Source organism: Narcine bancroftii, chromosome 1 (assembly GCF_036971445.1).
Source record: "Narcine bancroftii isolate sNarBan1 chromosome 1, sNarBan1.hap1, whole genome shotgun sequence".
Taxonomy (NCBI): Eukaryota; Metazoa; Chordata; class Chondrichthyes; order Torpediniformes; family Narcinidae; genus Narcine; species Narcine bancroftii.
The window spans coordinates 475,660,268-475,688,230 of NC_091469.1; the positions used below are offsets into that span (position 1 = coordinate 475,660,268).

A 27,963-nucleotide genomic window follows, 5' to 3' on the forward strand; every position below is an offset into this window, starting at 1 on the left:
TTAATATTTGTACTATTTTAATATGGCATCCCACCTCCTGTCCTGAATGCTCTGACCATTGAACACAAGCCTGCCAAAACCCTTCTTCATCACCTTGTCTATCTGTGTCACTACTTATTAACACCTGATTAATACCTGAACTGATTAATACTTTTGATTTTCAACCAACCATTTATGCTAGGAGTAATTACAGTCACCAGTTAACAGCCAGAATGTCATTGTTTGGGAGAAAAGGGGAAAACTCAAAGATAACCAATATAATCACAGGAAAATGGGCTTATGCCACACACAAACAATGCTAAAGGTCAGTCTTGCGTGATCAATTACACAAAGACTGAAATTGCCGACACTGAAGACTTTTATTTACAAGAGATGGACAGCATCCCTGTGTTGGTCGCTTACACTGACTTGGACTCAAACTGGGGGCAGGGTGTGGCATGACAGCCTTTATGGGAAGGGGGAGGAGTTACGAGCCTGCCAGTGAGAGCAGGGTCAACCAGGCATGCAAATATATACATTAGTGGTTTCACCACTAATGTATATATTAGTAATGTGGTTAACTGCCCCTTATAAGTTCAGTCTGTCCAGTGGTCTTCTTTGATGTTGTGTCCAGCAAGTCCCCGTCCGGGGATCCATGGTAATCTCTGCTGGTTTTGGCTGATCCATCCTGGCTCAGGGGGTTTGGGGTGTGTGTGTTGACTGTCAGCCTGGTTGGGGTGGTGAACATTGGGAAGGTGGGCCCTGGAGAGCTGGGGGAGGGGCGTACTGTGACAGAGTATATAGAAATATTTTGGGGAGATAAATTGGTGAAGGTTAGAGTAGGTTACATACAAGCACTTTAAAACAGATCTTATTTGAAATACTGGAGACTTCATGTCCACAGGGACTTTACAGAAGCTTTGAAGAAGGCCTATGGAGACATCATAAGTAGGTGTTAATTGGACTGATGTTGTGGAATAAATGGACTATTGTCTTTTAAAGCAACAGAGGAGACATAGTGGCTTCTCACATTTTTTGCAGGAGCTTTGAAGAGTGCTCAGAGAGGTCACTGCTGGGTTCTTGTTTACCCAAAAGCAATAGATGAAAGAGCAGGCTGGTGCCCCATTGTCGACAGAAGACTTGTTATTGTAAGAGGGTCATGTGATTTTGCAAGCAGAGAGAGTCGAACAGGCTGTCTCTGCCTCAGAGTGTGTGTGAGAGAAAGATAGAGAGACAGCAGTGTCAAGCAACAGAAGTTGCTGGAACTGAAACAGAAACTCCAGTGTGGAAGATGGCCTAGTTACAGTCTTGTTGTTCATGCAAGAGGAGAGGACTGGCTGTCTAATGTTTCACTTGGAATAAAAGAAATAAAAAAGGCACTCTGTGGTGACCTGAAATAAAGAGGTTATCATCTGAAGAACCCATCAGCAAGACGCTGAGGTGATTGTGGGAAGTAACTAAGTTGTGGATGTGCTGGAACAACACATCTCTCTCTCTGAAAACCGACAAGAACCTTCCTGAGCAGTAACCATTTATCTTTCAAGCACCAAAGCCTGGTGAATTTTATACATGTTAAATTCTGTGCACAGTATAAGAATTGCCTGCAGCCAGTGAACTTGGAGGAATGACAAGTGAGATTGGATTGTGAACCAAAGAACTTTTCTGAACTTATATACACATTACACACATGTGCGCTAAGAATTAGAAGGGGGTTAAGTTAGGTTAAGTAAGTTAATAATAGATAAGTTAAAGTTTGTTTCTATTTTCATGTTTAAAGATAACTAAAAGCATCTTTTGTTTAAGTATCCTTTTGTCTTGGTGAATATCTATTGCTGCTGGATTTTGGGGTCCTTTGGGCTCCTAACAATACCTGTCCACTGGCTGGGGGTGGGGGGGGGGCCCTATGCTCCCGCGTGTGCCAGGTTCCAGATAGACACCATATCCTCGTGCCCATCCGGGAATGCCACATAGGCATACTGTGGGTTCGTGTGGATCAGCTGTACCCTGTTGACCAGAGGGTCGGTCTTGTGTGTCTTCACATACCTATGGAGTAGAACCGGCCCCAGGGATGTCAGCCAGGTAGGTGAGGTGGTTCCTGAAGCTAATTTCCTGATGAATGTAAACAGATACTCATGGGGTGTCTCGTTGGTGGCCATACACAGGAGAGACCAGATCGTGTAGAGCGCTTCTGCAAGAAGCTCTTGCCAGTGGGGGTTGGGGAGGCCCTTGGACTTTAAGGCCAGTAGAACTGCCTTCCAGCCTGTGCCATTCACCCACTCCACCTGGTCATTCCCTTTGGGATTATGGCTCGTGGTCCATTTAGGGGCGATGCCCTTGGTCAGCAAATATTGACCCAGCTCGTTGCCGATGAGGGATGAACCCCTATTGCTGTGGACATAGCAGGGGTATCTGAAAATGGTGAACAAATTGTTCAGAGCCTTTATGACGGTAGCTTCAGTCAAGTCCAGGCAGGGGATGGCAAAGGGGAACCGTGAGTACTCATCGATGATCTTGAAGTACACATTGCGGTTCATGGAGGGTAGGGGTCCTTGGAAGTCCATGCTTAGATGTTCAAAGGGGCGAATAGCCTTGACCAGGTATGACCGGTCGGGCTGGTAGAAGCACAGTTTTCACTCCCCGCAGACACGGTTATAGGCGCGTCTTCTGCGTCTTGCATAAATATCTTCTTTTTGAAATTGACTTGCTTTCTCATGTATATGTCGAACAATCAATTCAGAAATATGAAATTCCTTAGCTAATATAATTGGATGTTTCACTTCAAGCATTACTGCTTTTTCTAATCTTCCACCTACTTTCAATACATCATTGATAAGAATAAGATTTAGCTTGTAAACATTACTTGTTTTTTGTAACATTCAGATTCTTCAATTTTGATTTCTCTTTATCAAACATCCTTTTCTGACAAAAATGAATTATTTCCAATTCAGCATTCATCAACTCATCAACTGTTAGGTGACGGCCCTTTCGAGTCTTCAGATTGTCTATCTTGATATGATTTAAAAGCATAGCTTTTATCCTAAAAATCCATGCTACTGCCTTTTTCAAACAAAACCATGAAGTGTGATAGGAAGTTAACTGAGTGATCAAATCATTTTCATTAGATATTTGAATAATACTTACACTAGTGTTTTGGATTTCTGGATCCTCCATTGAAATTTCTTTTAACTCTTCCAGAATTTGAGGCCACTCTTCTTGAGATCACAAAAGAAATTGAGGACCGGACACCATGTGTTAACTCTTTTCAGAAAGGATTGAACCTTTGATCCTTGTGATGCCATATCAGCTGGATTTTACCACATCTCCAATGATTAGCATGCAAAACCTTTCTGATTTCATTAAATCTGTTCGTCACAAAAGGTACAAAATTGAGGCTTAGTTATTAATGTATTTAAACACTGATGCACTATCAGTCAAAAACATAGACTCTGCTAACTCCAGATGTAATTCTCTTTTTAACATAGTGTCCATTTTGGTTTGGGATTTACAGGGGGAAGGAGTCATGAGCCGGCTAGTGAGAGCAAGGGTCAACCAGGAAAGGTCATGACATTTACCTATGGCATGCAAATATATATAACAGTGGTTTCACCACAGTCAGAATCAAACCCAGATCATTGAAGCAGCAGCACTAATGTGCTATCACGGTCATTATTCCGGGTACCAGGACAGCAAACGTGCTTGAATGGGAGATTTGCCCTCAGATGTTTCTGAGACCTCTGTTTTGCTTTACACAGAGGGTGGTGAGTGTTGGAGGAGCTGGTTGTTACAACCACTACTTCAATGTTTAAAAAAAAATTTGAATAGATAAATGGAGTAGGGGGATTTGGGAAAAACATAGGCAGGTAGGACAAGCATGTCTGGGACATTTTGATTGGCAAGTTGGACTTAAGGGCCAGTTTCCACTCTGTATGACTTTATGACTTCAGAAGATTGTAATAAAGAGCAAAAGAAAACAGTACAAGCAAATCAAATTTGGCAGCATGCTTGGGAGAATGTAGCTTGGGAGAATGTACCATAGCAGAGAACATATCTGTAAAAGAACTATCAATGACTTGAGGATTAGACAGGAAATTCTGCAGACAATGAGAAGCTGGAGGAACTCAATGGGCCAGACTGCAATCATGGGTAGAAATGGTCAGTCAATGTTTTTGGAATGGGACCCTTTACTGAGTTTTGAGAAAAATAAAAGTGATGCTGTATTTCAGATGCGGCCTCACCAGTACCTTGTACAGTTGCAGCATGACCTCCTGCTCTTGAATTCAATTCCTCTAACGATGAAGGCCAACATCCATTTGCCTTCTTAATAACCTGCTGAACCTATAACCCAACTTTTTGCGATAAATGCACAAGCACTTCCAAGTCCTTCTGCACTACAGCATGCTGCAGTTTTTCACCATTTAAATAATAATCTGCTCTTCCATTTTTCCTACCAAAGTGGATGACCTTGCATTTACTAACATTGTACCTCATCTGCCAGACCTTTGCCCACTCACCTAACTTAACTATATCCTTCTGCAGCCTCTCCACATCCTCTGTACAATTTGCTTTTCCACTCAATTTAGTATCATCCGCAAACGTGGCCACACTACACTCTGTCCCTTCTCCCATATCATCAATGTTAATGGTGAACAGCTGCAGGGCCAGCACCGACCCCTGCGGCCCCCCCCCCCTTACCACTGTCTGCCAATCATTTATCCCGATTCTCTGCCTTCTGTCATTTAACTAATCCTCAATCTATACCAATATACTTCCCCTGACTCCATTCATCTGGATCTTAATGATAAGTCTCTTGTGCAGCACCTTATCAAAAACCTTCTGGAAATCCAAATATACAACATCATCCTGTTCCTCTCCAACTACAGCACCTATTATATCCTCAAAGAACTCCAGCAAGTTTGTCAAACAAGACCTGCCCTTTCTGAATCCATGCTGCATCTGCTTAATGGATCCTCTTCATTCTAAATGTCTTGCTATTTCATCCTTAAGAACTTCAAGCATTTTCCCAACTACAGATGTTAAGCTAATTGGCCGATAGCTGCCCGTCTTCTACCTACATCCCTTTTTAAAAAGTGGCATGACATTTGTTGTCTTCCAATCTGATGGGACCTGCCTAGAATCCAGAGAATTTTGATAAATGACTACCAAAGCATCGCCTATCACTCTCACCATTTCCCTCAGTACCCTGGGATCCTATCAGGACCAGGGGATTTGTCCACTTCCAGCCCTATTAGTTTGCTCATCACTATCTCTGTTGTAACAATTATTTTATCAAAGCCCTTACCTCCCTTTGTACCCCTATCACCACTCTTTAGATGGTCACATTGTCCAGGTAAGGAAATGTGGCCTTGAGTCCATGGTCATCTACTATTCGGTCCACCTCCCTCAGGAAGGCAGAAACTCCATTGGTGACCCCAAAATGGACTTGGAGGAAGTGGTAGAGGCAGCCGTCTGCCTCGAAGGCAGTGTACGGGCTGTCCTCGGTGGTAGGCCGACTTGAGGTCAATGGTTGAGAAGACCTGAAACTGGGTAATATCGTTTACCATGTCAGCTATGCGAGGGAGTGAGTAGGCATCCAGCTGGGTGAAACAGTTTATGGTCTGGCTGTAGTGAATGACCATGTGGTGTTGCTCTCTGCTCTTAACAACCACCACCAGTGCACTCCAGGGGCTGGTGCTGGGTTTTATGATCACCTCTGCCAGAAGCCTTTTGACTTCTGCTTTGATGAAGGCTCCGTCCCCCGGGCTATATCACCTGCTGTTGGTGGTGACCGGCTTTCAGTTGGAGGTGAGGTACTCGAACTGGGGCGGCGGTGGGACCCGAAGAGTAAAGAGTTCATAGATCATGTTCTGGGGGTGGGGCGAAGTGGGTCGGTTGGTTTAAGAATTTGCAGTTGCAGACCGTGAGGGGTAGGAGTGGACCATCAAACTGCATTTGGATGCTCTTTATCTGACATTGGAAATCCAGACCTCTGGCATGATAAGGAGTTTAAAGTTCTTATACTCCATGCCCCGAGAAGTCAGTATAACAGTGTAGAAGCCATGGATCTCAGTCGAGTGGGATTTGGAGGCCAGGGAGGCTTTCCATTGTGCCAGGATTACCATGAGGGAGTAGCACTGCATTGTGCCCAGATAAATGAAGCTCTCCATGTGTCCTGTATCGAATAAGCTGTTTGTGATACAAACATTTACTTCAATAATCATCATGGCCCTAGCCAGTTGACGTGGGCTGCCCTGATCCAAGGTAATCTAGGCCAACGTCTGGTTGCTGTCTGAAACTCTGCTGTAGAGTTGGTTCGGAGGCACCCACCAAGATGGCTTCCCCCATGCCACACACGTGTTGCTGCTCCTCACTGCTGGAAGTGGTGCCATCCCAGTTTGCCACTCCCATGGCCCTGCTGAGCCATTTCATGTGATCAGAAGTGATACCAGAGGTGAAGCAAGAAGTGGCACGGTCCAAGATGGTGGTGGCTGCCAGTACACGCAGCACTGCTAGAAGAAGGTTTGGACCTACATGCCTTCCCGTCGTGTCCCTTCTTCCCGCAGGAGGAGCATGTAGTGTTTCAGGCCGGACAGTTCTTTCAAGGATGTTTTGCGTGCCTGCAGAAGTAGCTCTTCAGGTGCTCGATGGTGGCGGCGGTGACTTGCCATCTCGTGTCCCAATATGGTGGTTCCCAAGCTCCCCATGTGGTGGCCGCATTCCCCGTGAAGACCTCTGCATTCAGATGCATTATCTTAAGCGCTTTAGCCATGTCAACTACTTCTTGCAGGCTTCGCTCACACTTTCCCAGGAGTCTCTAATGTGATCAGACTTGAACCCAGCCACACATGCATCACATATCAGGCCTTCTAGATGGGCACCAATAGAGTTCTTGGCAGTCGCAAGCTCACCCCAGCTCCCACATGTACTTGTCGACTGACTGACCAAGCACTTGTCTATGACTTCCAAGGAGGAATCTGGCATAGATGACATTGGTTGGGGTCCAATTCTGTTTCTGCAGCAGGTTCATTGAGGCTGAGTAAGTAGTTCAGTCTCTTATCATCTGTAAGACTCGGTGGCCGACCTGAGCGAAGAATAGATCTCGTTTGTCTTCCTCACTCTGAACATAGTTGTGTCTTATAAAAGTGTTGAGGCAGTACAACCATTGATCGAATTTGACTGAAGCCTCTGGATCTTTAGTGTCGGTGCAACAGAGGAAATGGACCAATCAGCAATTGGTGAATCATAAAGCTACCAATCAGCAATCGGCGGAGCCTAGGCCATGCCCGCTGATGACATAGCAGCAAGGCTCAGCCTGCCTTAAAAAGTAGAGCAAATGACCCAATAAATCAGTATTGTTTGTACTCTCGAGTGTGCATGTCTTCTCAAGAGCTCTAACCCAGTGCTATAACCGCAGCCGCACGCCACAATAATTCCCTTTATTTCCTTATTTAACCAAGGTTGACTCTTCCCTCTCTCACTGCCCTTATTTTAATGGGAATATATTTTTGTTGAGCATTGTGAAAATCTCTTTAGAAGTCTTCCACTGTTCCTCAACTGTTCTGCCAACTAGTTTGTACTCTCATTCCACGCTGACCAATTCCTCCCTCATCCTGTTGTAGTCCCCGTTCAAGCACAATACACTAGTTTTACATCTAACTATTGCACCCTCCATCTGTATAAGAAATTCAATCATACTATGATTGCTTTTACCAAGAGGGTCCCTTACAACTGCATCATTAATTTTACCTATCTCATTGCACAATAGATCTAAAGTAGCATTCTCCCTTGTTGGTTCCTTAACATGCTGCTCAAGAAAGCGATCACAGATGCGTTCTATGAAATCATCCTCCAGACTCCCTTGACCATCTTGATTTTCACAATCTATGTGTAAGTTAAAGTCCCCCACCACAACTGCCATTCTGTTCCTACATGTCTCAGTTATCTCTCGGTTAATTGCCTGTGCCACTGAAAAACCCAACACCCAACCCCAACCAACCAATTTTCCCTTGCAACCGCTGCAACCGTGTCTGCCTGTCCCGCGTCGGACTTGTCAGCCACAAACGAGCCTGCAGCTGACGTGGACTTTACCCCTCCATAAATCTTCGTCCGTGAAGCCAAGCCAAAGAAAGACAACTCCTACCAGTGATTTTTTTTCCCTTTACTATACTTAATCTCTACCCAGATGGACTCAACGTTCTGTTCCTTAGGTCTTGTATCGTCTCTCACTATTGCCCTGATCTCCTCCTTGATTAAGTATGCCATCCCACCACCTTTACCATCCTATCTTTTCATACTAGAAGGGCCAAATGGCCTGTTTCCATGCTGTAATTGTTAAATAGTTATATGGTTATTTTTTTCTTTGTAGGTTCCCATCCCCCTGCTCCATTAGTTTAAACCCTCCCCAACAGCACTAGTAAACAATCTCCCTAGGACATTGATCCCAGCCCTGTCCAGAAGTCGACTGGTCTGCTCTCCAAAACAACTTCTATCACTGCACACTTAAATTCAGGTTCCAACCCGAAATACTGACCGATCATTTCTGCCCTTGGATCCTGCCTGACTTACTGAGTTCTTCCAGCTTCTCATTGTCTGCTCAAGATTCCAGATTATGTAGTTTCTGTTTCTCAGAGTTAAGTGTTTATTCCTAACTTACAAGTCATAAGAGGAAGCCATCAGTGAACAAACAGGAGTAGAGATGTTCATACTGAAAGTGTGTCTCTTATCAAAGAATGCCACATTATTAAAATCCATTAATACCTTTTGGTACACAATCATATCTATTGCAAGTATTAACTGCCATGGAACTTCCTTCTGTTTGCAAGATTTTTTGTTTATAGAAGTGCTTCCTGATTTAACTACAGAATCCTGTCTTGAATTTTAAGATCTATCCCCATTCCCTGAACCCCTCAACAAAAGAATAACATTGTCTCTAATCAAACTCATTTCATAATCTTAAATATCTCAACTATAACTACCCAGCAAATTAAGGAGAATGCAATGCTGCTTGTGAAACTCAGATTCTATTTGCGCTACTGTATCATTCTGATGAGATGGTGCTTTAGTTCTCCCAAACCGAATCTATACTCCTGAATTTAATTTAAAGTAGTACTCCAGATGGGAGAATGTTCCAAGTTCAGATTTATTGTCAGAGAAGATACATGACATTACGTGCAATCTCAGATTCTTTTTCCTTTCGGAGAGGTAGCATTCCTGTGCAGTACCAAAATATTCAGTAATAAATAATGTGCAAAGTAAGAGCCCTTAAATGAGTCTCTGATTGAGTTTGTTGTTTAGGAGTCTGATGGTGGAACGGTAACAACTTTTCATGAACCTGGTGGCACGAGTTTTGTGGAACCTATATAACCATATAACAATTACAGTACAGCAACAGGCCATCTCGGCCCCTCTAGTCCATACCAATTTAAGTGATCTCCTCTAGTCCCATTTACCTAAACCCTGCCCATAACCCTCCAATCCCCCTCACATCCATGAACCTACCCATCTTTTTCTTAAATTGACCTTGCTGCAACACCACCTCTTCTGGAAGGTCATCCCACTCAGCCACCACTCTTTGAGTGAAGAAGCTTCCTCTCATGTTACTTCTAAACTTTTGACCCTTAACTCATGACCCCTCATTACAAACTCACTTACCCTCAAGGGGAAGAGCCTATTCACATTATCTCTATCTATCCCCTTCATAATTTTATACACCTCTATCAAATCCCCCCCTCAACCTTCTACACTCCAATGAATAAAGACCCAGTCTAATCAATCTCTCTTTGTATTCCAGATACTGCAATCCAGGCAACATTTTAGTAAATCTTCTCTACACCCTCTCTACCTTATTGATGTCCTTCCTATAATTTGGAGACCAGAAATGCACCAAATTTGGCCTTACCCATGCCTTGAATAGTCTTAACATCACTTCCCAACTCCTATTTTCTATGCTTTGATTCATAAAGGCCACCCTTCTTTACCACTCTATCCACATGAGATTCCACTTCCAAAGAACAATAAACCATTATTCCAAGATCTCTCATTTCCTCTGCATTCCTCAATGCCCTCCCCTTCACTGCAAATGTCTCTTTCCTGACAGCAGCGAGAACAGAGCATATATTGAATGGTATGGATCCTTGATGATAGCTGCTGCTCTCTGATGGTAGCATTCCTTGTAGATTTTCTCAACGGTAGGGATAGTTTTGCCTGTGATGTACTGGGCTGTGACCACTACCTTTTGAAGGGCTTTCTACTCAAAGATATTGGTGCCTCCATGCCAGATCATGATGCAGCTGTTCAGCACATTTTCCACTACACATCTGTAGAAGTTTGCCAATGTTCTGGTATCAGACTAAACCTCTGCAAACTCCTGAGAAAATAGAGGTGTTGACATACTTTCTTCACGATGACATTTGTGTATGGGGAAAATGTAGTGTTAGACATTGTCTTTTAAAGAACAAGGCGAACATTTTTTTCTTTTTTCAACTCTATGTACATGATCAGCACGATGGAATGTGGCAAAAGAAAAAAAGCTCCATGATCCACATTGAATCCACACATTGAATCCACACAACTGATCAGAAAAACAAGTCTTTAAACAATTGAAAATGAAATGTAATGTTATGAATCAAAAAGTGTTACACTTTGGTTGGAAGAACAAAAATTAAAATAAACTACCATACAAAGTGTGATTAATCATATGAGGAAAATCTAGGAACAACCCTGCATAATTAAAGTGGCTTTACAGGTCAGGAAAGTGTCAAAAAGTCAATTATACAGAACAGAAATGACCCTTTCATGGCAACCTTTTTGCCCATTTACACTAATTCCAATAAGTATGAGGCATTTAAAGCATATCATTCAATGGAAGTAAATGCTTTTTAAATTAATGGTTCTACCTAATTTCACCACTTCCTGAGGCAACTGTTTCCCTCAAATCCAATTTAATACTCATTCCTCTCAGCTTAAACCTATGCCCTTTTTTTCCCGATACCATGAGAAAAAGATTCTGACAATTGACCCTCATGATTCCTGCATCTCTCGAAGATACCCTCCTCCCCCACCTCATCAGTGTCCTACATTTCCATGGACAAAATCCCAGCCTCTCTTTGTAACTCCGGCCCCAGTAAAATTCTCATCAATTCTTTTTTGCACCTTTTCAAGCTGAAAGGCATTTTACCCAGCAGAATGGAATAACAAAGACTTGCCATCATAGAGCAAGACCTCCCAACATCCAATGAGTCATGTTTTGATTGTTCAGAGCAAGCTGTTCCATGCAGCATGTTCATTGGAACAGGCTTCCCGTGAAAGAAATGCGGTTGTTTTGCACACTGATAAGTTACAGTGACCTCTTCATTCATGCAGACACAAAGATAGAGGAAAAGCAGTTTGAACAACTTTAATGATACGTATTAGTCAGCTAAAAGGCTGCAATTCAGACAAAGAAAGGCAATAGTTTGTGATTGCAGGTTTTTTTCAAGAGTGGTGTTGATGGATGCATTTTGAAAGGAATTAAACAATACAAGCTGAGACCTCACCAGGGGAATACTGCAAGGTTCTCTGCAGTCTGTATCGCAGTGGTTGGCTTGTGTGGTGCACGTACTCCAGAGAAGCGAAATAGTCAAATGCTCTGTTTCTGTGCTAATGATTGGCTGGCAATTTGAGTACAGACATAACTGAATCACCAATTGTTCTCTCCCAAATTCACAAGCACAGGTCAGACAGGAGAATTGCCTGCAGGAGAAGGCATATTTGTCAACATCCTCTGATGTTTGCATAGTAGTGCTCTGCTCAGAAGTGCAGTCAAGTGGAACAAAGATCTTCCATGCCCAACGACGCCCAAATTTTGGAAAAGACATATTGATTTGGTTGTTCAATGGAATGCAATTTTAATCCTTCAAACAAAATTCAAGCATGTATGACCAAGATATCTGGCAAGAAACATCATCAAACAAGAACAAAGAAAATTGGAAAAGGTTGGATTTTTACTCTGCCCTGACATTTCAGCAGAGAAAGTTCTGTTATTGCCATTCACAAAACAGCCAGAGGCACTTGGAACCTGCTCAAAAATTAATAAAAAAGGAACTGCTGGAGAAACTTAACAGGCCAGGCAGTTCTGTATCTGTGGAGGCAGAGAAATGGTTAGATTTTGAGGTCAACAACTAGCACCAGAACCTGTGTCCAAAATGGTGAGAATTGGTATAAAGAGGAGGAGGAGAGCTGGGACAAGAGATGGAAGGTGGATGCAAGTGAAAAGGGGTTTCCAGGCAAATGAAACCAGCTGGCGGAGGGAAGGATGGAGATAGCGATAGAGGCTGGGGGGTGTTGTAAGAATTATATCACTGTACTAGTATGAAGTATCACAGCATAAGCCCTTCATCCCATGATGTTGTGGAACCTGTGGAACCTACTCCACAACAATTTAATTTTTCTCTCCCTCACACCCAAAAACTCTCAATTTTCTTACATAGTCTTTTAATGTTCTTATTGTATCAGCCTCCATCACAACCCCTCCCCCACTCGAGGCAATGCATTACAGGAGCCCACTACTCTCTGTGTAAAATAACCTCTGACACTCCCTTATACTTTCATCCACTCACCTTAAACAGATGTCCTCTGATAGTTGTAATTGTCATTCCAGGACAAAAGTTCTGGTTGTCGCCTAGCCCCTCAAAATACCTCTATTAAGTCACCTCTTAATCCTTCATTACACCATAGAGAAAAGTCCAAGCTCTATCAAATTTGCTTCACTAGACGAGTTCTCCAATCGAGGCAACATCCTGGTAAATTTCTACACCCTCTCAAAAGCATCTTCATCCTTCCTGTAATGAGGCAGCCAGAACTGAAAAAAGGGGCAGAGATGACGGAATCTGAGAAAGGAAGGTGAAGAGTGGAACCAGAGAAGGGAGGAAGGGGGGAAAGATGGAAACTGTAGGATGAGGGGCATAGGAGATTCAGTGGAATGAATGGGGCCAAGGAATTAGAAATTATTGACATTTGTTGACCTCCAATTCCCTCACCTACTCTAACCTCACTCTCTCTGAATACACACTCTCAGTTCCTCTCCCAAGTTCATTACCAACCCCACATACAAGGGCACTGCTATTGTGGTGTGACACACTGACCTCTATCTAGCTAGACAATACCTCCTTATATATCTCCTGGACCATGATCCACTGACAAATATTAGGCCACAGATCATCACAGATCTCATTGACCATTCTTTCTCTTTTTAAAAAGGGATGTAGGCAGAACACAGGTAACTATTGGCCAGTTAGTTTAATATCTGTAGTCGGGAAAATGCTTGAAGCTGTCATTAAGGATGAAATAGTGAGACATTTAGAATGAAGGAGTTCCATCAGGCAGATGCAGCATGGATTCAAAAAGGGCGTCTTGTTTGACAAACTTGCTGGAGTTCTTTGAGGATATAATTGGTGTGGTAGATAGAGGGGAACAAGTTGTTATTGTATATTTGGATTTCCAGAAGGCGTTTGATAAGGTGCTGCGCAAAAGACTTATCAATAAAATACAGATGAATGGAGTCTGTATTAAGTATATTGAATAAGTATATTGGCATCGATTGAGGATTAGTTAACTGATAGAAGGCAGAGAAGCGAGATATATGGATGTTTTTCTGATTGGCAGACAGTAGTAAGTGGGGTGTTGCAGGGGTCTGAGCTGGGCCCACATCTGTTCACCATTAACATTGATGATATGGGAGAAGGGACAGAGTGTAGTATGGCCACGTTTGCGGATGATACTAAATTGAGTGGAAAAGCAAACTGTACAGAGGATGTGGAGAGGCTGAAGAAGGATATAGTTAAGTTAGGTGAGTGGGCAAAGGTCTGGCAGATGAGGTACAATGTTAGTAAATGCAAGGTCATCCACTTTGGTAGGAAAGATAGAAGAGCAGATTATTATTTAAATGGTGAAAAACTGCAGCATGCTGTAGTGCAGAAGGACTTGGAAGTGCTTGTGCATGAATCGCAAAAAGTTGGGTTACAGGTTCAGCAGGTTATTAAGAAGGCAAATGGAATGAAGGAAGGCCTTCATCACTAGAGGAATTGAATTCAAGAGCAGGAGGTCATGCTGCAACTGTACAAGGTACTGGTGAGGCCGCACCTGGAGAACTGTGTGCAGTTCTGGTCTCCATACTTGAGGAAGGATATACTGGCCTTGAAGGCAGTCCAGAGGAGGTTCACCAAATGTTGAGGGTGATGAGGGTGTTGACCTATGCTCGTCTGGGATTATACTCACTTAAATTCAGAAGAATAAGAGGAGATCTTATAGAAACATATAAAATTATGAAATGAATAGATAAGATAGAGGCATGAAAATTGTTTCACTGGTAGGTGAAACCAGAACTATGTGACACAGCCTCAAGATTCAGGGGAGCAGATTAAGATGGAGTTGAGGAAAAACTGTTTTTCCCAGAGAGTATTGAATCTGTGGAATTCTCTGCCCAGGGAAGCAGTTGAGCATATTTAAGGTTCAGTTCGATAGATTTTTATATAAAAAAGGAATTAAAGGATATGGGGAAAAGGCATTGAGTCAATGATCAGATCACCCATGATCTTATTGAATGGCGGAGCAGGCTCAATGGGCCGAATGGCCCACTTCTGCTCCTATTTATTGTGTTTCAATGTTCTCATGTTCTCTCCCACTGACACTACTCAGCTTCCCCAGTCTCATCCTACCTACATCTGAGACACCTTGCATTCTCACTATCTTCCAATTTGTTGGCCTTCATGCTCCATTTTCACTGTGGATTTTCAGTCACAGTACACCTGAAATCACCATCAGGAAGGCCTTAAGTCCTCCATTTCTTTCCAGAACAGATCTAAACTCCCTTTAGATTGTACTTGACAAGAAAACATTTTCATTTGATTCCTTCAATTTTTCATTTTTCACAAATCCAGTATGTAACCCTTCTACACTTTCCACAACTCCTCCAACCTTTGCATTATCTGCAAGCTTACTGACCCACCCATCTACTTCTTCATCCAAGTCATTTATAAAAACAATCTCAGACAGAACAGAACCTTGAGGAACACAACTAGTCACTGACCTCCAGTCAGAATATATTCCATCTACTACCAATTCAGAATCCATGCAGCCAAGCCTCTGTGGATCCCATGCCTCATGACTTTCTGGTTGAGCCTTCTTTTGTCACTGAAAAGCACAATCAGGCTCATGAAGCATAACCTGTCCCCTCACAAATCCATGCTGATTAGGCAACCATTTTGCTGAGCACCTGCATTCGGTCCTCAATGGCTCCTTTATCTTTTTTTAAATTTACAACATGGAAGAAGCTGATTCTGGTCATTGAGACCCGTGCCACCCAATTATCCTAAAACCCTGTATGCTTCGGAGGGTGGAATGAAACCAGAGCACTTGTGGAAATCCCATGCTGGTCACAGGGAGAACATAACATACTCTTTATTGGGTGGGGGGGGGGGGCGGAGAGTGGCGTGATGGTGTAGGGAGAAGACATGAAAAAAACCTCTCCTGGCAGAATTAATTAATATCCAACATTTTTTAATATTAAAGTATTAAATAACTTTAAAATTTTTCTAGAGGTCTTAAAAGATGGCTGCAAAAAAATCTAGAACACAAACTACAAAAAAACGGCTGTAACGAGGCTTCAGCAGAAAAAAGAGAATCCGCCTCCCCTGTGATGAAAGAAACTGGGCCTATTTTGAAGACTCAGCCTCCAATCCTGGTTCCTCTCCAACCTCATTCTTCAGAGGTTCCAAGGATAAAAATCTAAACTCCAGCACCACCTTCTCGGGGAGCTGGAGAAGATGGCACTGGAGCACAGAAGAAAACTACAGAGCTGACTGTGGAAATAACATGCAAGCACGGAATTCGCACATGCACAGGGCGGAAGTGATCGAGTCACAGTTTGTGGATCCGACTTCTGTGGTTGCAGGTCAAACAATTTCAACCATTGGCAATTTCCACAGAGGAGAAAGAAGAAGTGGTAGGAGTGGAAGAAGAAAGCCTTGTGCCATAATCACAGGGAGTGGAATCAGAAGAAGGAGGAGACCAACATATTCAAGGTAAAATGGGTGCATATTATTTTACCTCCAAAACCTCTTGATCCACAGATTTTTGACAAGACTTTTGAAAAAATGGATTCAATAAGTGAAAAAAAATTGATGCATATTTTGCTGATGAAAGCAGATTTTACCACTCATTTGGGAGCTATTAGAGAAGAAATGACTGTAATGAAGACAGATATGGCAAAGTGTAATAAAACTGTTGACGAAAATAATATTAAAATTCAAAAATTTTAGAAGATTTTCAGGAATGTCATATGGAGGTAGAAGATGAAGTTAATAAGATAGAAGGTTATTTTATGGCATAGGAAATTCAGAAGATTTATTGCATGAAGTTGATATGTTGGAAAAATTAGAATAGAAGAAATAATATAAAAATTGTTGGTCTGCCTGAGGACTTTGAGGGCAACAATCCAGTACAATTTTTAAAAAATTGGCAGCCTGAAAATTTTGGACCAGAGACATTTCCAAATGGTTTGGAACTTGATAGGGCACCTAGAGCACTAAGGGGAAAAAAAACATATCCGGGACAACTACCACACACAATTTTGATTAAAAATTAACGTTACCAAGATAGAGAAATTATTTTGAAAATGGCAGTTCAAAAAGCCAGGGAACAACAAAGCCCTTTTAATGATCCAGAATAATAGAGAATTCTTCTATGCAGATTTGAATAATGAAATTGTCAAAAGAAGAAAAGAATTTAACCCAGCAAAGTCAGTTTTGTGGAATAAATGGATATAGATTGCTTTTTGATATCCAGCAGTTCTTAACATATTTTATGGACAATTTCAAGCAAAATTTTTTTGCTAATGAGTCTGAAGCTTTGGAATTTGCCAATTCATTGACCTAATAGTAAGGAGAATGGAAGACAAGCTTATTCGTCTCAACAAATGGAAGGGATCAAGAAAAATCAAAGGGAGGGATTTTACCAGGAAGACAGCCGACTGAGGTTCAAGTTGAAATGGATGATGATCAAGTTAATAGAGACCTTGTAGAAGCTTATCGTACTTGACTGATTGAAATTAAATTCTGAAATTCTGTCTGGGGGAGGCGGATTCTCTTTTTTATGCTGAAGCCTCGTGCCACTAGTGGCGAGAACCACCTCTCGTAAATAAAGGAGTTAGCTTGACCTAATCGGCACTTTTTGGGGTTTTTTTTAATTACTTTATTATTTTTGGGGTTTCTTACTTTCTGTCTTTGAAAGTTGGCTGTGGAGCTGGGACAACCCGGGTGGAGAGGAAAGTTGAGTATTTTTAAAATTAAATTAAAGGTTTGAATTATGTAATGTTTAATGTGAAAGGGCTCAAAACCCCAATTAAATGGAAGAGAGTTTTAGCCCACATCAAGAAGTTGAAAGTAGATATTGCTTTTTTACAGGAAACTCATCTAACTGAGAAAGAACATAAAAAGTTAAAGAGGGAATGGATTGGTCAAGTTATAGCTTTATCCTTCTAAAGCACGAGGAGTAACTATTTTAATTAATAAAAACTTTACACTTAAATTACAAACAACAATTATTGATCCTGTTGGTAGATTTGTGTTGGTAAATTGTCAAATTTATTCAGAATCTTGGATTTTTATGAATGTGTATGTTCCTAATATAGATGATGAAAAATGTATTCAACATGTTTTTTCTTAATTTGGCACAAGTAAATGGAAATATAATAATGTGGAGATTTTAATTGCTGTTTGGGTCCAATTTTACATAACTCTACAAAATCTTTAATGAAAAAGAAAATGGCTAAAAGAATATTGACATTAATGGAAGAGTTAAATTTGGTAGATATTTGGAGGAAATTGAATACTAAGAAAGAGATTATTCATTTTATTCTTATTGGTTTGATTCTTATTCCAGAATAGATTTTTTTCTTAATTTCGGCTCATTTACAAGAAAGGATTGAGTATATACAATATAGTATATATAATATAAACCCAGCATTGAATCAGACCACTCATCATTATTGATGTCATGTCTAAATTCTGATAGAATTGAATCAATTTATAGATGGAAATTTAATTCGTCATTATTAAAAAACAGGGTTTTGTGATTTTATGAGAATTCAAATAAAGATGTGTTTAGATGTGTTAATTCAGTTGATAACAAATTTGTTTTATGGGATGCATTAAGGAAGTAGATAAATTAGAGAAGGAAAAAAAATTACAAAAAAAAACCATTGGAAAAAAAAGGTTAGAATTGATAAATAAAAAAATGCATTATAATTAAATTCAGACTTATGGGATTGAGAAATTAATTGATGGAACTAAACAAAATATTATGAATTAGGAAAATGAGCACATAAGGTTTTAGCTTGGCAATTGAAAATGGAGGAAGCATCAAGGATTATTAATGTTGTCAGGAAGAATTCAAAAATTACTTATAAATTACAGGATATAAATGATTTTCTGAGCGTATTATACTAAGTTATATTCATCTCAATCATTGACCAATGAAGTAGAAATTAATGGTTTTTTTACAGAAGCTTCAACTTCCATCTTTGAATTGCCAAGCTCGGAAGGATTTAGATTTTCCATTTATGTTGAAATAAGTTATTAAGGCTTTAAATTTTATGCAAAATGGCAAGTCTCCTGGTGAAGATGGAAGTTGTGACAGAGTATTTCGAGGTGGTTTGGGAGGAATTGTTAGAGCAGCTTGCACACACACATTTTAAAACACAGAATATTTGCAGGACTTTTGCAGAATGCTTTTTGCAGGAGGCAACAAAGTATCGACAGCAGCTTGCCTGGGAGAGCATGTGATCTTTGCAGGCAGAGGTGAACAGTTTTGCTCTCAGAGAGGGAGGGTGGAAAACAGAGAGGAGAGACACAGAAATCAGTTCCTGAAGGACAAACTGGCAAACTTTGGCAGGCTGCCTGGTCAATGGAGAAGACTGGTGGTCTGAAAGGTGACCTGAATGAAAGAGGATCATCTGGAGAACCCTGAAGGGGGAAAGTTTTGTCATCAAGACTTATTGAGAAGGAATCAGTTGCGGATGTCCTGGAAAAGGAATCTCTCTCTGAAAACCAGCAAGAACCCTCCTGAGTGGTAACCTTTTGCCTGTTAAGCACCAAAGACTGGTGAACTTTGTTAAGCTAACTTCTGTGCACAGTACAAGAACTTCCTGCAACCAGTGAGATTGGACTGTGATCCAAAGAACTTTTCTAATCTTAAATATACATTATACACACACCTGCGCTTAGTATTAGAGGGGAGAATTAAGTAGTTAGGTTAAGTAAGCAGGTTAAGTAATAAGTTAGTTTAATTTTGTTTTCTTGTTCAAATATAATTCAAAACTACTTCTGTTAAAGTAACCCTGTGTTGCGGTGCATATCTATTGCTGCTGGTTTTTGGGGTCCTCTGGACTCTGTTACAAAGTATTAAAACAAGCGACTGTAACTTGTTCATTACCAGAATCTTTTTCAAATGCTGTAATAACAGTAATACCTAATAAAGATAAAGATTTACTAAAACCTGAGTCTTATTGGCCTATGTCATTATTAAATGTTGATTATAAAATTGTTGCTAAAGTTTTGGCTAATCGAATGAACAAACATTTACCTGAGTTGGTTCATTTACATCAATCTGGATTTATCAACAAAAGATATTCTGCTGATAATATAGCTAAATTAATTAGTTTAATTCATATTACTCAGAGGCAATCAGATTTAGCATTAGTTTAATCATAGATGCTGAAAAGGTTTTCAACAGATTAGAATGGAATTATATATTTAAGGTTTTACAAAAAATTCAATTTGGGCCAATATTTATGAATTGAATTAAAGCTTTATATAGAAATCCTTTGCCTAGATTAGTTACTAATGGACAACTTTGTTCTTCTTTTTCATTAACAAGATTGGCTAGAAAAGGTTGTCCCTTATCTGCTGCATTATTTGTTTTAGCAATTGAACTGTTGGCACAATCTATAAGGCAAAATGTTAGTATTAAAGGAATTAAAGTGAGTAGCAGGAGTATAAAATTAGTTTTTTTGCAGATGATGTACTGATTTATGATTACTTGTAAATTACAGGATATAAATGATTAAATTATTTAATTTCTTTATATAAAAAGTTACAAGATTATGAGGAAATATCTGGTTATTAAATTAATTGGGTTAAAAGTGACGCAATTAGTAGAAGGAGAAATGATCGCTGTAAACATATCATTCAATTTAAGTGGACATATTGTCCCATTAAATATTTAGGTATTAGAATTAATAGAAATTTAGATAATCTATACAAGTTAAATTATGTTCCATTATTTTATAAAATTAAAGATGCTTTAAACAGATGGAATGACTTACCTATTACCTTAAAAGGCAGAGTGAATTGTATTAAAATGAATGTTTTTCCAAGGATCTAATATATTTTTCAATCTATTCATTGTTTAGTACCCCAAATTTTTTTTAAAGATCTTAACTCAATTGTAAGGAAATTTTTATGGAAGAGGAAAATGAATAGGGAATCTTTGGAGAAATTAACTTGGAAATTTGAATTAGGTGGTTTACAACTTCCACATTTTCAGAATTATTATAAAGCTGCACAATTAAAAATTATTAATGCAATGTTTGATTTAAATAAACCTTCTATTTGGGCAAATATAGAATTAGATAAAATTGATAAGAATTTATTTATAAATGGAATTTAAAATTGTTAATTGGTAAGGATCAACCAATTTTGAAACATTTAATTGAAATATGGAATAATATTGATTAAGAGATAGGTGGAAAAGGAGAGATTTCAGTGAAAATGCCCTTACGACAAAATAAATTTTTTCTTTTCACTATAAATAATCAGTTTTTAAAGATATGAAATCAACTGGGGATTTAAAAAGTTGAAGATTGTTTTGAAGCAGGGAAATTATTTTATCTTTTAATCAAATGAAAGAGAAATTTCAAGTTCCTAGTAGTATTATCAGGTTAAAACTTTTTTTATAGGGAAAATTAGGTCATAGTTTAAAATTACCTATACACTCTGCTTTGGAATTATTGCTTACTAAGGAAGAAACAAATAAGTTTATTTCTGAGATGTATAAATTATTACAAAATAAAATGCCTAAGTTGTTTTTGGGAGATAAATTGGGGAAGGTTTTTTTTTAGTGTAGGTCACATACAAACACTTTAAAATAGATCTTATTTAAAATACTAGAGCTCTGCTCATGCTAGATACACTAGCTCCAAGAGCCTTTACAAAAGCTTTGGAGAGTGCCCAAGAGACTTCATTAATGGACTGTTGTTTACAAAATGCAATAGATGAAAGAACTTGTCAGAGCCGCAGGCTGATTGGAGTGGAACTAGCTGTTCTAAGAGGGTCATGTGGTTATACAAGCAGAGAGAGTAAAAGGTTTTTTTCTCTGAGAGAGAAAAAAAGAGAGAGTGTGAGAGAGAGAGAGAAGAAAATTCAGTTTTACAGTCAGCAACAGCTTGGACTGATACAGGACAAATGGTTACTTAAACAAAAATTGCTTTTAATTATCTTTAAACATGAAAACAGAATCACACTTTGACTTATCACTATTGACTTAACTAACCTAACTTAATCTCTTTCTAATTCAAAGCGCACATGTATATAATATGTGTGTAAGTTCAGAAAAGTTTATTTGATTCACACCTCAATCTCACTTCTCATTCCTCCAACTTCACTGGTTAAAGGCAATTCTTATATTGTGCACAGAATTTAATATTTATGAAGTTCACCAGGCTTTGGTGCTTGAAAGGGAAATGGTTACCACTCAGGAGGGTTCTTGTCAGTTTTCAGAGAGAGATTTGTTCTACACTGGACACCCACGACTGATTCCTTTTTAATCAGCCACTTGAGTGTCTTGCCGATTAAACTTTCCCCCTCAGGGAACTCCAGATGATAACCTCTTTCTTTCAGGTCACCACAGAGTTCCTTTTTGTTTCCTTTATTTCAAGTGAAACATTAAACAGCCAGTCCTCTCCTCTTGCATGAACCACAAGGGCTTTGACCAGGCTGAACTAATCACTCACAACCCATCTTCCAAATGGGGTTTTCCACAAGCTTGTCAGCTTGTCCTGTTCCAGTGCCAGCTGCTGCTGCAGACTGTTTAACTGCAGAACTGATCTCTGTCTGCCTGTCTGTCTGTCTCTCTTTCAGAGAGAAAAACCTGTTTGACTCTGCTTGCAAAATTACATGACCTCCTAGAACACAAGTTCCTCTCTAGACAGTCTGAGGCTCCGACAAGATTTTTCATCTGTTGCCTCTTAGTAAACAACAATTCATTAGCGAAGTCTCTTGGGCACTCTCCAAAGCATTTGCAAAACCTCCGAAGCTGACATGACTGGCAAGAGCAGAGTTCTAATATTTTAAATAAGATCTGTTTTAAAGTTGTTATATGTGACCTACACTAAAAAAAACTGCCTCAATTTATCTCCCAAAAACATATCTATACACAATCAAAACACAACATAAACTGTCACAAAACCAAAGGAACTCCACCTCATATTCCATGTGAGTTGTTGATCATTGGATTCTCCAATATCAGGTAATCTGTGGCCTTTCCGTTCCTGATCCAACCAGATCTCCTATCATACATGCTCTGCTTCACAAACCCTCCCCACATAGCCCTCTGTTACTCAGCCTCTACCCCACACAGTACCATCATCACACATTCAACTGCTGGGTCCCCATTCTCTTCCACTGTTCTCATCTATCAAGCCTCATTAATCTCAACCCATCTCTTTTCCTTCCCCCATTCTGCAATCAAAGACCTTTGACATCTCTACATCACCTCCCAGCTCATCATCATAATCTTCCCCCTTCCTTCTTCTATCATCTCTATCTGCCCATCAAGTTCAACTTTATTACAATCTGACTGTACATCTGTAAACCGACAAAAGTTTATTTGGACCACAATATACACATATACTCATGTAATACATAGTATATAATAATCACATATATACTCGATTACAGGATGCAGTTCAATAATCTCACAACCTGAAGGAAGAAGCTATTTCCAAGCCTGTCATTCCTGATTTTGATGCTCCAGTGCATATTTCTTGATAGTGGTAAGTCAAAGATACTGTGTGCTGGATGAAAAGTGTCCTCAATGCTTTTAGGCCTTTTTAAGCAACACTCATGGTAAATGTCGTCAATAGAGCAAAGAGAGACCCCAGTAATCTTCTTCGCCGTTTTGATGGTTCTCTGTACTGACTTCCAGTCTAATGCTTTACAGATACCATACCGCAAAATGATGGAGCCTGACAGGATGTGGATTCATTTGTTACCTACCAGCTTCTTCCTTACCCTAAATCCTCAGTTCTTTCTGCAGGTTATCTCAGTTATGATGCAGGGTATTGACCACAAACGTCAACTATCCCTTTGCCTTCACAATGCTGCCTAACCCACTGAGAACTCAGGCAGCTCAATTTTATGCTTCGAAAGTCAATTGCTGCTCATATCTTTACTAATTTCAAACAATTACGTGAAACACAAACAGTTAAAACAATTGAATACACTGAACTACAGATCACTACAGCATAGAATCAGACCCTTTGGCCGATCTAGTCTTGACAAATACTATGCTGCCTAGTCCCATTGACTCGTAACCGGACCATAGCCTCCACACCCCTCCTATCCATGTAACTATCCAATTTTTTTCTTAAATGTCAAATTGAGCCCACATTTACTTCAGCTGGCAGCTCGTTCTACACTCTCACCACTCTCTGTGTAAAGAAGTCCCCCCCCCCCCAACCAATGTTCTCTTTATTCATTTCGCCTTTCACCCTTATCCCATTTCTTATAGTTCTTGTCTCACCTGACATCAGTGGAAAAAGCCTACTTCTATCTACTCTATCTGTAGCCCTCAAACTAGCTTACTGGCTGAAGTATTTAAATGAGCTCCACTTACTTTTCCCCCTAACATCTCTCACTTACACAACATTGAACAGTACAGCACAAGAGCAGACCTTTCTGCGCAAAACACACCCAATTTAAACTACAACTCTGCTGTTTGCACCTGATATGTATCCATATTGCATTTTCATGGGTCTATCTAAAAGCTTTTTAAACACTATTATTGTAAATACCTCCATCACTACCCCTAGCAGTTTGTACCAGGAAGCCATCACTAAAAAACTTGCCCCATATGTTTCCTTTAAGCTTCAGATTCCACCTCATCAACCTAATAATAATTTTAATTACGGACCAACTTTTAGGATAGTTGAGCCTGAGAGTTGGGAAGTTTGCTGATCTTTGCACTCTCCCAATGTACTCTAAGCTGTTAGGATGTCAGACCATAAGATATAGGAGCAGAAATAGGTCACTCAGCCCAATGAATCCACTCCATCATGAACTGACCCATTCTCCTCCTCAGCATCACTCCCCTGCCTTCTCTCCACTCCTAACCCTTGATACTCCATCTATTCTGATACACATTAATCTCTGCCTTAAATACACCCAATTATTGGCTTCCACAGCTGCCCAAGATAGGAAATTCCAGAGGTTCACCACTCTCGGCTATAGAAATTTGTCCACGTCTCTTTTTAAATGGGAACCTTCAATCTTGAAGTTGTGCCCTCTTGTACTAGAGTCCCGTACCTTTGGAAACCGCTTTGTCACATCTACTGTCCAGGCCTTTCAACATTTGAAATGCTTCTGTGAGATCATGCCTCATTCTTTTAAACTTCAAGGAGTACAATTCAAGAGCCATTAAATATTCCTCATGTCCTAATCCCTTCATTCCAGGACTCATGCTTGTGAATCTCCTCTGAACCATCCCTAATGCCAACACATCCTTTGTTAAATAAGAAGCCCAAAACTGTACTCTGTTCTCTGTGAGGCCTCACTAGTGCCCAATAAAGCCTCAACATCACATCCTTGCTCTTGCATCCTATTCCTCTAGATATGAATACCAACCTTGAATCAGTCTACTCCAGTAGTAGACACCAGCATTCTGGTGAGGAGCATGAGGAAATCTTGCCATCCCTGACATGGGAATGAGAGAAACAAGCTGAGGTTTTCGGTGAAGGTCTCATCACTACTTCTCAGTTCAGCAACAGTGGAAAGGATGTACAAAGGGACTTTGGGACTATATATATTGAATTTTAGAAGGATGAGGTGGTGAGATTGAATAGAGACACAAAATTATGAAAGTAATATAGAAACAGGGAAATTATTTTCATTGGCAAGTGAAACCAGAATTAGGGACATAGCCTCAAGGTTTGGAGGAGTAAATTTAAGGTAGAGATAAAGAAGAACTGCTTCTACCAGTGAGTAATGAATCTGTGGAATTCTCTGCCCAAGGAAGCTGTAAAGCCTGCCTCATTTAATGTACTCAGCATAGAGAAATAAAGGTAAAGGCTCCATTATTGTCATGTGTTACAGAGTTCTGTGTTGTGTATTGGCCTATGTGTTGTGTGGTTTTATGTTAAAAAGTGACACTTTGCCTTTAAGAGCCAAGGTCAAGGTGGACTGCTGAGAGAGTGAGAGACGGACTGAGCATGCGCAGAAAATGATCTAAAATTTTCTGGACTTGAATGATAAACCACCACTGGATGGTGCTGTGGAGTGGAAGAAGTCATGGTCTGGAGCACAGTTTAGAATGTTGGGATTTCAAGAAGGATGAACATTCCGAAGCCAGCCAGAAGGATCCGGACCAAGCCAGTTGTTCCTCTCTTTGCAAGCAACACAAGACAACTTCAAATTTTGTGCTCTCTCTCTCTCTCAAAGATCTTTTGGCTTCAGTTTACCAAACAAACTGAATTTTGTTTATGATCTTTGCTTCGGTTGAGATCAAAGTTTTGTGAGTCTTGTGTGTTTTGTGTTATTTTTCTGTGGGCTGGTTGGAAATATAACTTAGACTTTAATTACATATATTATATTTAGGCTAGGGAATTTATTAGTTTTACACTGTTATAGAAATTTGCATAGTAACCAGTGGACATTGTTATAAAAGGGGGGATTTTTGAATTAAAGTTTGAAGGTGAATTTATGTTAATAAAGTAATTGTTCATTTTTACCCTTGTGTGATATGCCTTCTTTGTGGTTGCTAGTTTGATCTTATAATACATGTAATACTTGATTTACAATATAACATACATGAAATTCTTTAACTTTGTCTACTGTAAGGAAGACAAGAGTCCTCACATTGTCAAGCGCCCCTCATAGAAATGAGACCCCAGCGAGGAATGAACTTACAACCCCTGGTTTACAAGACCAGTGCTCTAACCACTGAGATATATTTCTGAATAGGAGAATTAAGGGTGATGGGGTACAGGCAGGTAAATGGAGCCAAGTCCATGGCCAGATTAGTCTATTCAATGGCGGAGCAGGCTCGATGGGTGAAATGGCCTATGTCTGCTCCCATTTCTCATCTTCTTAATTGTTTAATGCATAGTATTGATATGGGATAGAAAGAATAATGGAAGTAGAATCGAGAACTATCGAAATGGATATGTGGGGCTCTGCCAAATGAAGAACTGAGATGGCACAGTCAGGTATTTCAAGTATGGTTAAAGGCTGAATAGTTTCTGTTGGGCATTACAAGTTGCCCCAATAATCATAAGGACAAAGACTGAGGGGAACGATAGGCTTTATTGTACATAAGACTTAAGCTGGCCCGGATCCAAGCTAGTGAAGTGCAGGGAAGGGAGAGGTTGCTCGACCTTTATGGCCTGGGTCCCAGGGGAGGAGTCCAGGGTAGAGTGTCATCAGGGGGTGGGCCAGCCCGAGCCTTTACCGGCCAATGAGTACATACAATCCATACCATTACAGTTTCCTTCAATGTTATAATGATTCTCACTTCATTACAGTGAGTGACTGCCAAATTAAATGTAATTTCTAGTACAGGCCACAGAGATAAAATGAGATAGAATTTTAAAGCTTAAAGTTAGATGCCAATCTAGTGCTAGTCTTTATTACTTTGGAACAAATAGATGGGCAAATTTTGCAGAATTTGGTTCCTTGAAACTAAAAAGGGTGAATACCAAGTTCTAAGTTGTTTCCCAGATGTGGCACCCACACCTCCTCCCTCACCACCATTTAGGGACCAAAACAGTACTTCCAAGTGAAGCAACACCATTTCTGGAACTGTGGGGGTCATCTGCTGCACCTGGTGCTCCTTTTGTAGTCTGCTCTGTGTCAGAAAGATTGGACGCAGACTGGGATATTGCTTTGTTGAGCACCTCAGTTCTGCCCGATGCAATAGCAGGGATCTCCAGTGCAGTGGCCACCCAGTTCAATGCCCTGGTCCATTCCCTTCCCGACATGTGTGTCTACAGACTCATACAGTGCTGGACTCGATTCACTCACAATTCCATCTGGGCACGCTCCAACTGCCCCCCCCCCCCCCATCCACCCATCTTTCTGCATGCCTCCTTTCTTTTCACTGTCTCCCTCTCTTCCCTTTCACTGATTCCTTTCCTGCAGCTGTGCATTGACAGAGCCAACCCCCACCCCACAATCAATTCTTTTTTTTATTTGTTTCTTTAATATTTCACTGTGAACTACTACAAAAACAATATATACAAATGTTCATCATTAAAATATACACAGTGACATTTTTCCCCTTTACCCCCACCCTCTATAACATTAAGCAAAAGTAAAAGAAAGAAGACAATTAAGAAAAATAAACAATAAAAGAAAATGAAAAAAGGTGTGTCATTGTAAATTGTATATTTAAATAGTTTCGTATTTGTTATTGATAATTTTAAGAGGTGGAGGTCTGAAAATGGTAGTTTAAAGTATACTCAATGTATGGTTTCTAAATAAAGTATATTTGTCTTGTATATTGTCGGTAATTTTTTCGAATGGAATACACTTGTTCATTTCTATGTACCATTGTTGTATTTTTAAAGTTGCTTCCATTTTCCAAGTTGTCATTATGCATTTTTTTGCTGCTGCGAGCGCAATCATAAATCTTTTTTGAGTCCTGTCTAATTTTAGACCTAATACATTGTCATTTATGTTG

The 27,963-nt window shown here is 40.0% G+C and overlaps 1 long non-coding RNA gene across 2 annotated transcripts in view; it reads left to right on the top strand.

The window, feature by feature from the left end:
- Positions 1–3,351, top strand: part of LOC138753863 (uncharacterized) — an 89,727-nt gene extending 86,376 nt beyond the window's left edge. For both annotated transcript variants that reach the window (XR_011351469.1, XR_011351464.1), the window contains one exon: positions 3,175–3,351. This is a non-coding gene — a long non-coding RNA (uncharacterized lncRNA). The remainder of the gene's footprint in view (positions 1–3,174) is intronic.
- The last annotated feature ends 24,612 nt before the right edge of the window (positions 3,352–27,963 follow it).